The sequence below is a fragment of the Leiobunum rupestre genome, chromosome 6 (genome assembly GCF_980474605.1).
Source record: "Leiobunum rupestre chromosome 6, qqLeiRupe1.1.hap1, whole genome shotgun sequence".
NCBI classification, from domain to species: domain Eukaryota; kingdom Metazoa; phylum Arthropoda; class Arachnida; order Opiliones; family Sclerosomatidae; genus Leiobunum; species Leiobunum rupestre.
In genome coordinates, this window is record NC_143389.1 from 55,506,020 (window position 1) to 55,521,482 (window position 15,463).

The following is a 15,463-nucleotide window of genomic DNA, read 5'->3' on the forward strand; positions in this document are numbered from 1 at the left end:
AAGCTATTTCAACGTTAAAAAACCTTTCAAGGATCCCAATAATAATAGCAGAATTTGCCATAAATCTAGAGTAAAATTACCTTCAAAAAGTGTTAAGATTAAACTGAATAGGACTTTCTATAAAATAAGGTACGCTTGCTGAACTGGTTCTTATGTAGCTCATTCGTCAGAAAATACGTAGAAGTTCAGTTCAGTTTATGCTTAAAAACAGGGTGCCTCGTCGGATTTACTCTTATGTCCAGGGCTTTTCGTAGTAAAACGTTATCGATACGTCACCCGTGACGCAGCAGCAACTTCAAAACCAGAAGGCCAATGATACTTTACAGAAAGGCCTATTTACTCCTATGTCCAGGGCTTTTCGTAGTAAAACGTCATCGATACGTCACCCGTGACGCAGCAGCAACTTCAAAACCAGAAGGCCAATGATACTTTACAGAAAGGCCTATTTACTCTTATGTCCAGGGCTTTTCGTAGTAAAACGTCATCGATACGTCACCCGTGACGCAGCAGCAACTTCAAAACCAGAAGGCCAATGATACTTTACAGAAAGGCCTATTTACTCTTATGTCCAGGGCTTTTCGTAGTAAAACGTCATCGATACGTCACCCGTGACGCAGCAGCAACTTCAAAACCAGAAGGCCAATGATACTTTACAGAAAGGCCTATTTACTCTTATGTCCAGGGCTTTTCGTAGTAAAACGTCATCGATACGTCACCCGTGACGCAGCAGCAACTTCAAAACCAGAAGGCCAATGATACTTTACAGAAAGGCCTATTTACTCTTATGTCCAGGGCTTTTCGTAGTAAAACGTCATCGATACGTCACCCGTGACGCAGCAGCAACTTCAAAACCAGAAGGCCAATGTTACTTTACAGAAAGGCCTATTTACTCTTATGTCCAGGGCTTTTCGTAGTAAAACGTCATCGATACGTCACCCGTGACGCAGCAGCAACTTCAAAACCAGAAGGCCAATGATACTTTACAGAAAGGCCTATTTACTCTTATGTCCAGGGCTTTTCGTAGTAAAACGTCATCGATACGTCACCCGTGACGCAGCAGCAACTTCAAAACCAGAAGGCCAATGATACTTTACAGAAAGGCCTATTTACTCTTATGTCCAGGGCTTTTCGTAGTAAAACGTCATCGATACGTCACCCGTGACGCAGCAGCAACTTCAAAACCAGAAGGCCAATGTTACTTTACAGAAAGGCCTATTTACTCTTATGTCCAGGGCTTTTCGTAGTAAAACGTCATCGATACGTCACCCGTGACGCAGCAGCAACTTCAAAACCAGAAGGCCAATGATACTTTACAGAAAGGCCTATTTACTCTTATGTCCAGGGCTTTTCGTAGTAAAACGTCATCGATACGTCACCCGTGACGCAGCAGCAACTTCAAAACCAGAAGGCCAATGTTACTTTACAGAAAGGCCTATTTACTCTTATGTCCAGGGCTTTTCGTAGTAAAACGTCATCGATACGTCACCCGTGACGCAGCAGCAACTTCAAAACCAGAAGGCCAATGTTACTTTACAGAAAGGCCTATTTACTCTTATGTCCAGGGCTTTTCGTATTAAAACGTCATCAGTACGTCACACGTGACGCAGCAGCAATAAGAAAACAAGAAGGCCAATGATACTTTACAGAAAGGCCTATTTACTCCTATGTCCAGGGCTTTTCGTAGTAAAACGTCATCGATACGTCACCCGTGACGCAGCAGCAACTTCAAAACCAGAAGGCCAATGATACTTTACAGTTAGGCCTATTTACTCCTATGTGCAGGGCTTTTCGTAGTAAAACGTCATCGATACGTCACCCGTGACGCAGCAGCAACTTCAAAACCAGAAGGCCAATGTTACTTTACAGAAAGGCCTATTTACTCTTATGTCCAGGGCTTTTCGTAGTAAAACGTCATCGATACGTCACCCGTGACGCAGCAGCAACTTCAAAACCAGAAGGCCAATGATACTTTACAGAAAGGCCTATTTACTCTTATGTCCAGGGCTTTTCGTAGTAAAACGTCATCGATACGTCACCCGTGACGCAGCAGCAACTTCAAAACCAGAAGGCCAATGATACTTTACAGAAAGGCCTATTTACTCTTATGTCCAGGGCTTTTCGTAGTAAAACGTCATCGATACGTCACCCGTGACGCAGCAGCAACTTCAAAACCAGAAGGCCAATGTTACTTTACAGAAAGGCCTATTTACTCTTATGTCCAGGGCTTTTCGTAGTAAAACGTCATCGATACGTCACCCGTGACGCAGCAGCAACTTCAAAACCAGAAGGCCAATGATACTTTACAGAAAGGCCTATTTACTCTTATGTCCAGGGCTTTTCGTAGTAAAACGTCATCGATACGTCACCCGTGACGCAGCAGCAACTTCAAAACCAGAAGGCCAATGTTACTTTACAGAAAGGCCTATTTACTCTTATGTCCAGGGCTTTTCGTAGTAAAACGTCATCGATACGTCACCCGTGACGCAGCAGCAACTTCAAAACCAGAAGGCCAATGTTACTTTACAGAAAGGCCTATTTACTCTTATGTCCAGGGCTTTTCGTATTAAAACGTCATCAGTACGTCACACGTGACGCAGCAGCAATAAGAAAACAAGAAGGCCAATGATACTTTACAGAAAGGCCTATTTACTCCTATGTCCAGGGCTTTTCGTAGTAAAACGTCATCGATACGTCACCCGTGACGCAGCAGCAACTTCAAAACCAGAAGGCCAATGATACTTTACAGTTAGGCCTATTTACTCCTATGTGCAGGGCTTTTCGTAGTAAAACGTCATCGATACGTCACCCGTGACGCAGCAGCAACTTCAAAACCAGAAGCCCAATGTTACTTTACAGAAAGGCCTATTTACTCCTATGTCCAGGGCTTTTCGTAGTAAAACGTCATCGATACGTCACCCGTGACGCAGCAGCAACTTCAAAACCAGAAGGCCAATGTTACTTTACAGAAAGGCCTATTTACTCCTATGTCTAGGGCTTTTCGTATTAAAACGTCATCAGTACGTCACACGTGACGCAGCAGCAACAAGAAAACAAGAAGGCCAATGTTACTTTACAGAAAGGCCTATTTACTCCTATGTCCAGGGCTTTTCGTATTAAAACGTCATCAGTACGTCACACGTGACGCAGCAGCAATAAGAAAACAAGAAGGCCAATGTTACTTTACAGAAAGGCCTATTTACTCCTATGTCTAGGGCTTTTCGTATTAAAACGTCATCAGTACGTCACACGTGACGCAGCAGCAACAAGAAAACAAGAAGGCCAATGTTACTTTACAGAAAGGCCTATTTACTCCTATGTCCAGGGCTTTTCGTATTAAAACGTCATCAGTACGTCACACGTGACGCAGCAGCAACAAGAAAACAAGAAGGCCAATGTTACTTTACAGAAAGGCCTATTTACTCCTATGTCCAGGGCTTTTCGTATTAAAACGTCATCAGTACGTCACACGTGACGCAGCAGCAACAAGAAAACAAGAAGGCCAATGTTACTTTACAGAAAGGCCTATTTACTCCTATGTCCAGGGCTTTTCGTATTAAAACGTCATCAGTACGTCACACGTGACGCAGCAGCAACAAGAAAACAATAAGGCCAATGTTACTATACAGAAAGGCCTATTTACTCCTATGTCCAGGGCTTTTCGTATTAAAACGTCATCGGTACGTCACACGTGACGCAGCAGCAACAAGAAAACAAGAAGGCCTATGTTACTTTACAAAAAGGCCTATTCCCTGACATTTTACAAATTCTTAAAATTCCCTGACGTTTTAAGCCCATTTTTCAATTCCCTGACTTTTCCCTGTTTTCCCTGACGAGTGGCCACCCTGATTAGGTAATAAATTTTATCCGAATAATATTACTGATCTATATGCAATTAGGCTAAATTTTACAGCCGTGTGCAAAACAATTTATTTTCTACCAGAAATTATCCGGCGTAAGACGCGCGAAAATAACGCCAAAATGACCCTTTTAAAGATATACCTCGACCGGGAGGGGTGGTTCCCCAGGAAGGGGTGGTTCCCCAGGAGGAAAGGGGACGGGTGGGACAAAATGGGGGTGTCGGAAACGGAAGCGCGAAAGGAAGGGTTGACAATTTTCCAGGACGAGATACTTGGTGCATTAATTAAGATTGAAGATGACAGGTCGAAGAAGCGCCGACCGCCTTTCTACTAATTAGGGGAAAAACTGCCCCCCAGACTCGTGAAAACTACACCACCCATAGACGCGAAAGAGATGGCCAAACGAACAACTCCTTCTCAAATACCTATTTGATAATATTCCGACAAGACAAGGTTACAAAGTACCATTATCTCAGAGCGAGAGTCAAGCAAGTCGTGAAACGTTACGTATGAAATATTATAATCATGTTTTTACTTAATTTACCCAAAAGTAGCGTATTAGAGTAATAGAGCGATTGCATGGCTTAGAACCATTGGTGCTCCACAGTAGCGTAACTAGGAACCCCGCCCCCCCCCCCCCGCGAAAAACAACTCAGGGCCCTTTTAAATAGCACCGATTTTAATCATAAACGGGGTCTGCGGAAAATATAGAGGATAATTATAGGATAAAAGTTACGTTAATTAAAGGATACTTATGGGATAAAAGTTTCGTAAATTAAAGGATAATTATGGGATAAAAGTTTCGTAAATTAAGGATAATTATGGGATAAGAGTTTTGTAAATTAAATGATAATTATAGAATAAAAGTTTCAAAATTATAGGATGATTTTAGGATAAAAGTTTCGAAATGATAGGATAAAAGTTTCGAAATGATAGGATAAAAGTTTCGAAATGATAGGGTAAAAGTTTCGAAATGATAGGGTAAAAGTTTCGAAATGATAGGGTAAAAGTTTCGAAATTATAGGGTAAAAGTTTCGAAATTATAGGGTAAAAGTTTCGAAATTATAGGGTAAAAGTTTCGAAATTATAGGGTAAAAGTTTCGAAATTATAGGGTAAAAGTTTCGAAATTATAGGATAAATGTTTCGAAATTATAGGATACATGTTTCGAAATTGTAAGATAAAAGTTTCGAAATTATAGGATACTAATATAAAAGATTTAATGACCAATTTAAAGGAGATTTATAGATTTCAAATAAGAAAATACGTAGGTTTAACAGTCAGATAAGAAAATTTCAAATATTTTCTAATCTGCTCCTTCGTGATTTCAATTTCCACGAGGGTTATAATGCTTCACGAGAAAAATTGAAAAATTGAATATTTCTTGTTGGTGTATAAATCTTTTAAAATTTTATCAGACTGAGTTTTAAGAGAATATGCTAAAACGTATAGTAAATATGGGATAAAAATGGAATTATAGGATTTTTTCAGAGTTATAGGAGAATATAGGAATTATAGGATCGCTGACAGTTGCTCAGACTAGTAATATCCCGTGGAAAGTTACCAGTCCTTACCCACGTTATAATTTATATGGTCATTGGTGAAACAGACTGTCATTGATAGAATTAGCATTGGATAATGAAAAGGAATTATCATATATTACTTATGCTTCAACCTTTATCCCGTACTTCCATTACTACTTTAAAATTATTCGTCGACTGAAAACCAAAAACACGTAACTAGAATTATGTTGTTTTGTCTGTAAGGAATTACTTAAATTTTAAGGTGATTTCTCAAACCATTGCCGAAAAACGCTAATATTCGCGAAGATATCAACTTTAAAGAAAATGACGCAACAGCAAGTGTTGTCTGTATCAAAAAAAAGTAAAACTCGTTTACAAAAATGCTTCTAGGTGGCAGCACCTTCCTGGACTTAAAGCGAAATGTGAGTTGTCTGCCGTCTATTGGCTTCCCGAAACCACGTGTTTGATAAGTTAATAATCACGTGATTCCGAAAAGCCAATCAACGCGAGAAGCACCCAATTTGCCACACCTTTAAGCCTAGATTTTGAGGCTTGCTCATCTTGTTTTGATTAATACGCTAACGACATCTAGTGCGAGCGAATGCAACTAGACAGGTGCCGCCCTACCCTTTTCCAATATTTAAATCCGTATTTTCCAAAAGAGTTACGTGGTTTTGGTTTTTAGGCGACGTGTTGCTATTTTTCTAGATTTAAAACAAAATTTTCAAATCGACTCGCTTGACTTTCACTTTTTGGTAGCAACATTTAAAACGTTCTTTGGACTTTAATTACTTTTTGGTGGCGATTATTAAAAGGGCTTTGCCCAATAGACATCGTCGGTGTTGGCTGCGATGATAAGAGTTATAATACATCGCGGATGAGTAATTTGCGTTTAGTGGGGAAGCGGCAACTACAGGCGTGTTTTGAGGGAAATTATAACGGCGGAATATGTAAACTATAATTCGTATATTCAAAGGAGTTCCACTCTTTGTTCGATGAGAAGCTCTAAACGATTCATTTTGAGAATTTGTTTACGAACAAAAGGCCCCAGTTAATATAAGGGAAATTTCAAACATTCGCCACACGTACTGCCGTTAGAAATCCCATCTTTTAGTAGGTGCTATAACAAATATAATCGGGATTTTAATGCGTTGTATCAAAAGTTTATAATATATCGTTTACGAGAGAAGTATCTACCTATCCGGTCTGATCATGTTAATCGTTTCAAACACGTACCTACGCGGGCTTTCGTTGATTTTCAAAACAACGTTTGGGATGAAAAAATAGTACGGGGAATTAGCGTTGAACCTGCGAAGGAACAAGGTTTATTTTAATGCCCGAGATATATATATATATATATATATATATAGAGATATATATTTCTTCTGGTTGTCTGCGTTCCTTAAAGGAAAATTACACCCTAATTTAATGTTAGGTTCCTTGAAAAGGCCGTTCAAATAGCAATATACTAGTATATTCGAAAAAAATTATAAATCATTCATAATTTTAAAATTAATTATTTTCGAATCGAAAATTGAGAACTAGGGTAGCGCCATTTTTTGAAAGCGCTCGTAGCTTCATGCGTGCTGACGGACGGACGTTATGGCGACGCCATCTCATTGGCTAAGAGAGAGACTCGTGAGAGAGGAATATTTTTTAGTTGAAATTTATTTACGTGAGACGTAGATGATGGAAGAGCGGGGGTCGCTTGACCTCCGCTAGTAGTGTCAGGTAAAGTTTTTTTATATCGCAGTCGGCTCTCTGAGCGGACGAACCTTCAAACGTAAACAGCCAGAGACGTGCATGATACTTGTTGGAAATGAACGGCGCTCGAGTCATAGTTCGAACCAGAATATTCCCAGGCCGAATTAAATAATAGGCAATTGATCAAACTAATCGTTTAGAAATAAATTTGGATATTGACGATATAAAAAGGCACTGTAACTGCAACAATTGTGTAGCGCCGTGGCTAAGCCTCGGCTTAGAAGCAGAAGAATTAAGGGGCCTAATTGTTCAAAATGACTTAGAATCTGGTCTTGTTTGTTGTCAAACTATACGAAATGCTAGAAGAGCTATGCGGGAAGTGTCTGAAGATACTGGTAAAAACATAAATTGTATTATAGAGCATGAAGACTTCGCATCGGTTGGTCTTAATAGAGGAGTATTGATAACTAATTACAGAGGTTATTATCACCTAAGGAGACATGGACAACCTCCTAGAGTATTAACAAATAGGTATGGTACTACTAAAATAATTTCGTTCTCAATTTTCGATTCGAAAATAATTAATTTTAAAATTATGAATGATTTATAATTTTTTTCGAATATACTAGTATATTGCTATTTGAACGGCCTTTTCAAGGAACCTAACATTAAATTAGGGTGTAATTTTCCTTTAAAATTATTTAAAAATAATACGTTTACAATGCCACAATTTTCAAGTTATAAATATTTAAATATTATTAAAATCTTCGCTTATATCATTTAAAGTGAAGAAAAAAGAATATAAAGAATATAAAGAATTTAAATAATAAATATAATGTCAAGAATCACGCGAGAAAAGCGATAGACCAAAAATAGGTCAAAACGCCTGTAGAAGTATTCAACACGCCTTACACCGGTGTCCAGGATGAAGTCAGCATTTAGGGTCAATGTAAACGTTAAACCCCACATTTCGATTTACGAGAGACGATTTTTATCGTCTGAAAAAAAAATTATATTTTAATTTAATGGAGTTGCAAGTGCCGGCCGCCAAGTGTCGCCACAAGATGGCAACCTTTCGAGGGCAGGTTGACCCGCCATAAAACTCCGTCTTTCGGTTACCCCAATAGAGACAGAAAAACTCAAGGGGAGACCATAAATATTATCGGTATTTTCCAGCCAACTCTTTCCAGAATATTTCCTCATATAAGTATACTTTAAAAACGTCTTTCTTCAGACGAAAAACATGTTGAAGATATCTAACCAAATATATATTTTTTTATATCAGAGGACCAAATTTCTCTACGTCTAGGGTTCAATTTCGGTATTTTAAACATAAAAAAGCCTGGCCCATAAGAAAGACAATAGAGTTTGGTGGCATAAAGTAACGATTTAAAGAATTTTTACTGAAGTAGGGAGAAGATTTTAAAGGGAGGAAGTTACCGAATGATCATTTGAATGCCCCCAACCCTCCAAATTGGACCCCAAAATATTCAGTGGCGTTTCCCCATGAAAAAAAACCCAATGTTCTGCCCTTTTTCAAAAGATAAAATTATGAGTAAAGAAAAAAATATATTTTTCATTCTTTTGTATAATTTTTAAAATGAAATTCAATTTATACAATTTATAAAATGTAGTGTTGTTAATTTTCCGGAAAAATAAAATGCGGAAAATTTTCCAGAAAAGTTTCCTGAAAATTTTCCGAATTGCGGAAAATTTTTACCTTTTAAGGGTTTTTAATGTTTTTAACTTTTTATCGATATAAAATGTCTAATATCAGTAAACATACTACCAAACATTAATAGCGTTATATTGTTAATCAGTTTAAACTAGTCTAGAGGTTTAGTTTTACTTTCAGATTCGTAAAAATGAGGCAAAAATACCGCTTTATTTCATTTTGCAAAAAATATATTAGACTAATCATGGAATGAAAACTTTTTTTTATTTTTTTCGAAAAAATACGGAAAATTTTCCGGAAAAGAGGCCTCGGTCATTTTCCGGAAAATTTTCCGAGCGGGAAATTTTCCGACTTACAACACTAATAAAATGTTTTCACGAGCCAGCGAAATCGTCGAGAAAACTTTCGAAACGTAATAACTTTTTGAGTATTTTTATTCCCAAATATAAAACAACACGGGAATATGAATTATTTAAAAAGCTTAGAACTTTAAAAGCTAAGGTTAACGATTCGAGGGCCTGAATTATTTACTCACGCGACTTGCTTGCCAAACAGAATTTGGCAAGTCAGTTTGTACATTTTTTCGGTTGCTTTTTAGTGCAAAATACTTAATAGTTAACAATTGTTACGCTCTTCTTGAAAAATAAATGAAGTAATTAATGTTACAACGCTTTATCGATGTCAGTCGACGTATTTGTAACATACAACATAAATGTATTACACAAAACGCGTCACGCCTAAATATCCCTATGGTATTAGTACATATACTTTCGTAAGAATTAAAAGTAATTTTCTTCGTCGGGGTAATTTTAAAGGCTTTAACGATAATCCAACTTAACGAACTCATCAAATTTGACACTTCAAACAACAGTAAAGGGCGATGGAATATGGTCAAATCAAGGTTTCGATCATTTCGATGACAGCGTTTAACTACATTTCCCAAAGAAACCCGTACAAACCCAACGTTTTAAAATATGAAAATATGGACAAACTGTATTTTTTTTAATGAGAATAATAATGTCGTAACATCCACAATTTAGGATAATTCCTCGCGTACGATGTTTTTCCTATTTTTCTAAGGATCAAAACAAGCTGGAAAAGGAAATGCTACTCCAACTTTTCCACAATTTGTTGCAGATCCTTAATTCAGCCCAAAACGGAATTCATTTGTTATTTTTTAGAGACTTAAAGGGAATATAACCTCTATAATTTCTGTCACCCCCAAATGGTTCCAACATTGCCTTTTGACATTTTCTAGCAGAGGTCATCTCTAAAATTACTGGGGTATCCCGTAAAGAACGAGTTGGAGGTTATATTCCCTTGAATAATAGTACAAACTACAATGAAAAATCGCACTTTTGTCTTATTTTTAACGTAATTAGCAACAATCGCTCCTATCTTCTATTAATCCTGGTACTGCCCTACGTTTCAGAAACGCATCATCAACCATTTTTGACTTTTTGAGTTTGAATGCTCCTCATATTAGTTTTTAGGTGCTTATTTTAAATTTGAAGTCCGTTTTTTTCTATATGGTCTAGCTTCCAAGATGTGAAAATGCAAAAACGCATTAAAATCGAAAAGTTTGCAGAAACGCATTATGTTGTTATTAACCAATAAGAGTCTTCATTTTGTATAATTTCGTCTGCTCTAATTTCTTCAGCCGCATTCCCACCACGGTAACTCTCATAATGGTCATAACTCGGTTTTATTATACCACATAATGCGTTTCTGCCAAGAGTTTTAGCCAAATATAAACGTACAAAACGCATTGTTTATTATTATTCTGAAATATACTTAATTTTGGCGAAAAACGTTGTCATATTTAGATTTCGGACTAAATGAAACCCCTAACAACTAGTTTTCAGTTACCTAAATACCGTAGTATTGTTATTTTTCATTAGAATTACAAAAATCGATTTATCTCGAAATGACATTATTGGAGATAACGCGTTTCTGAAACGTAGAGCAGGGTGTTATACATCATTAACAAATTGTATAAGAGTGAGGTTAAATTCCGGCCAATTGAACGTGATGGTGATTCACGCGTACGTGGAATGTTTACGGTATTGTCCTGTCCATTGTCGGGTGACAAACGGTTTTAATGCTATTTTTACCAAAGAAAACCGTAGTAACTTTCTTTTCGCTTCAACTATCGAGGTAAAGCCTAAAGGTGTATGGAATATTTCAAGATTGCGAGAGGCAGGGCCGTAAAGAGGCGAGCGAGGGGGTCGTAACGTCCCTGAGGATTTTACACCCGGCTTATGCCAAAAGCCTGATTAAAGTTTTTCTTGGCGGACGCTAAGAAATAGACCGTGTATTTTGCCAACCGCAAACTAAAAGAGAAGCGGATCTTTTGGAGAAACGAGCTACGTCTAAGATCCATGCATTATTCATTAAAAAAAAACACGCAAGAGAGGTTAAAAAGTGAATTTTAGTTGGACCAATTTGCGATTTTTTTTTGTAAAAATGGACTTTTTTATTACCGGATCTTCACCCATAAAATAAGACTACTTTCACTACATAAATTGTCATAAAAAATTAGTTTTCCTTAGAATACGGTGGAACCCATTTTATAATTTAAATATTAACGGGTAGATAATACCTTAAGATAATTCAGAAATAATAACAAGAACGTATTTATGTTACGGAGAGCGTACGAGTCGATCCGTTTACATTAGCAAATAGTAGTGCCTAGTCCACACGGAAAATCGTAATTGAAATTGAAAAACTAAACGCCATCTTTCGGGGACTTGTTTAAAAACATGTTATTTATAAAGTGATTAAAATAGTTAAATCGTTTAATTTAGCTTAAATTAAATTAACTAATTAAGAGTTAAATGGAATTTTTCCGTAACACGTTTTCTAGAAAGGTACAAGAAAACGTCCTCTAGAGATGAGCTTAGTTAGTAGATCACGCTAACTAGATAGACTCGCACGATCCGAGTAACCTAATTAGCCTTTGCAGTTTAAATAGAGCCACGTAGCGGCCAACGTGAGAACTTACAAAAAATTCTCGAATTTCGACTGCTAAGCGGGCGATATATCAAAAAGCGATATCATAGCAGTCGAAAATAGCAGTTAGTAAAATCATAATATAACACAATACTTCCTATTGTATTAATGTTAATTTTCTTACCGAACCTTTCTTTCGACACTAACACTTTCGCCTAGCTCCGACTTGGACTCGCCACCGAACTAATTAGTTTATCATCGTCCTTGGTAGTAGAAATTACGCCTGGACTATATTTAGAAACTAGGGGGCTCCGTGTTGAACTAAACCTTTATTGCGCAATAACTGCCTTACCCCGAACCCCCCCCCCCCCCTGTTAATGAATGGCCCTCGGGATGCTTAAGATAGCTTTTGTTTATTTATAACCTTGTTTTGAACATTTTGAAATTTTGGGGAAAACGTTAAAAGTATTGGTAGAAGAGTTTCATTTCTTCTTATATCGCCGCTGCCAATTACCGTAAAAGCCCAGATGTGCCACCATAAAATGCCATAGTTCTAAGCCAACTGCCAGCCATGACGACTGAGCCATAAAGCCATTCGAAGTAACTTATAAAATAAGACCTTGACTTTCTACGCAACCCGGCTCACTATTTGGATTGGCTACATATAACTCCACCTCTGTGTGTGATTGGTATGACCCTTAACTATAACCCCACGTGACCCAAGGATCTAAAGGAACAAAACCAGAGAACATTGATTTTTCAAGAAGTGTTGGACCAAAAGACTAACTAGAGTAGGGAGGCAGAGAGATTCTCTACTCGACAAAAAAATAGAAGGTCTGAACTTAACCCGTTCGTGAATATAGTACAATTTACCAGTTAGAAAATAATAATAAACAAAAAAACATAACCAAATCCGTTCGAGTCGGGAAGGTGTGAAAGGCTGATTCCGAGCCCACGTCTACCGCTACAACTTCTGTCCGCTAATCTTCATCTGTGGCCATCTGTTCTCATCTCTTCGTCTTTCGTTTTCCGGAGGTGCGCGTTGATACCGGCAACTATACCAGTGATAAGTACTTTACGAGATATATGGCTTGGCATTAGTTGTAAATATTATTTGGCATAGAAATCTGGCAGCGGCAAGGGTTACGTTGTAAACTATTTGTTGATTGAAAGTGTCGGGGTATTATTTGTTGTCATTTATAGCATTTGAGTGTGGTGTCGGGGTCTATATAACTTAGTGGGTGGGTATTTGAGAAGGGAGAAGGGATTGGGATAGTCAGGTGACTAGGATTTTTGTAGTAAATGTTACGAAATAAACGACCATTGGCACGATATTCTGATAGTACTGATTTGAGGACCCGCCGACTTTTAGTTCTAAGCTAAAATATTTCAGGAGATCTGAGACCTTTCCTCTTCAATGTTATCGCTATGGGGAACTCACGGTAAATAATATAACTCGAATAAAATAGCGTGACATAATTCAGGTGGCCGGGTTACAATGCGTAGGAGGGTGGTAGCAAGCCCTGCGAGCCAACAGCTCCCTAAACTAACTATTACCATTAACCTCAACAAGTTTTTATGGAAGGGGAAACCGAAAAGCTCGGGGTAAAACCCCTTAAACCAATGGCGAGAGAACTTGCAAACTCAACGCGAAAGGAATTGTTCCGAGTTTTCACCCAGTGCCACGAGCTGGTATCGAACCCGGCTCCTACTTGCTGCTAGGCGAAAGTGCAAACCCTTTCGCCACCCCACCATTTAGCGTAGACGTATGTCGGATAAACTCCGTTTAATCTATAAAAGATTGTATCGGGTTGAAATTGATCATTCGTAAGCGCAACCCGTGGAGTGGGAAACGGCGCTCCATCTACAGCTACGGAATTTATAAATTTATAAATCCCAGACGGTTAACCCCGTTTCCCCAAAAAATTGATTTTGTGTAGGAGCAGCCCCACAATGTATAATCTTACGAGGGAATAGTGAAAAGGCGGATTGCCAAAAAGGCACTGTAGTGTAAAAAGTAGGCCAAATACACACGTGACCAATACTAGAAGCGAAGGGAACGAAAAGAAAATTCGCCCTATTTTCAATACGGATAAAATAATAGTTCTTTTGATAATGTATCGCGGCCTTCTTGTTTTGACGTGGCTCTTACGTCACAGTCTCTTACTTTTACGAGCGCGCGCTACAGTCGCCAGAGGAATATAGCTTTTTCTAGCGCGCGTGCAAATCGCTCGTGCGAACAATATACTAATAAAGATGCGTCTTGTGACGTAAGAGCAACATTTTAACAAGTTGGGGCAACCCCAATTTTTTTATTTTTATAAAATCAACTATTGGATAGAAAGATTTTAATCAATTTTTATCTCGTTGGTTACGGGTGACGAAACGCGTCACATTATTAAGCCGCTATCATCAAACTAAATGACACGAAACTCCCCGCTTAAACACGCTACGTAGAGAACCGCTTAACCCCGGACTTAAACGCGTGCAGCCGTACGACGCGAAAACGGATGAACGACGCAAACCGTACCCCCCTTGCTCGTATTTCATTCGAGTGTCCGGTGAGAACGGGTTCGGACAACGGAGGCGTATACGTTGCGGTACGTGTCTAGGATTACGTCTACTCGGTCGCGGCGCGACGCCTGGGAATAGACGCCGAAGACACGTTTCTCGTACAAAACTGGCCCCCTCAAAATACGACAATCCATCGGGTCCCTGGTTAATCGAATCGCCGATACGAAAACGGACAAAGGCTTAGTCTCCGCACACATACCCGCGACGGAACGTACTACGGCGGGAAAAACGACGGATTGGTCTACTATTACGCGGGCCCTGGCGCCACTAGGCGAAGAGCGTTTGCCGGAAACTGGAACGACTGAGAAATGAGAGAGAAATACGGACTTACCTGGCGAAGAGGGAATCGAATGGCCCTTTTACGAGACGCTGCGCCCGCGAACCTTTCCGATTTTTAAGTTCACGCGGAAATTTCGCCTACTTCAACGACGTTTCCGCCGTGAAATGAAACGACGAAGTGAAGCCTCGGTCGATTTTCTTCGACAGAAACGAGGGACTAGACGCGAAAGTAATATACCGCAATGGAGTTTGTTAAAAGGCTCGCGGGAAAAACCGCCTCCCTTTTGCGCAGAGAAGACGGAGAGTTGTGCGCGATGCGAGGCCGCTTTGCACTCGCTTTTGGCCCCTGTCGGAGGAAACCTATTCCGCGCCCACCCTTCTCCGCCTCGCGAGCCGGATTTTCGATCGATGCCGCGAAAGGAGGCGCGCGCGAGATTCGACCCGAAAGGGACCCCCCTCCGATTTCCACCCCCCTCTCATTGTCGAACAACGCGTAGCGGCCGAATAAATTGTTAAATATCGTTGAGACAATTTTGGTTATCGTATATCGTAAGTCTATACTTATACTTTTAATAAGTGCGTCAGTTAGTCGAAATAATTAATGATAATTAAGCGTAAAGTGAGGTAGAATTGACGTCTTATCTGAAAATAGAAGCGCCTCTAGCGAGAACTATACGCGCCTAGTAAGGTGGTGCCAAACGCTGGTCCGTAAGCCTTGGAAAGGCTCTCCACGCTACGAAGTCGATGCAAAGATAATATAGAACTGCGTACCCTAGATTCGAATTCTGAGAGCTTTCTGATTGAGGGTTTTGTAACGAAGCGTTTACCCACTTGCGGTACGTGACCTCCGAAAAAAAGGCCTCCATCGGTCGTATTGTCCTATCACGGCTAGCTACTTTG

The 15,463-nt window shown here is 39.1% G+C and overlaps 1 protein-coding gene across 2 annotated transcripts in view; it reads right to left on the reverse strand.

Annotated features, from left to right (window-relative positions):
• Positions 1–14,879, reverse strand: part of Nrx-1 (Neurexin 1) — a 186,394-nt gene extending 171,515 nt beyond the window's left edge. For both annotated transcript variants that reach the window (XM_090177050.1, XM_090177049.1), the window contains exon 1: positions 14,616–14,879. The gene's annotated coding sequence lies outside the window, so the exon portion shown is untranslated. The remainder of the gene's footprint in view (positions 1–14,615) is intronic.
• Between the last annotated feature and the right edge of the window lie 584 nt (positions 14,880–15,463).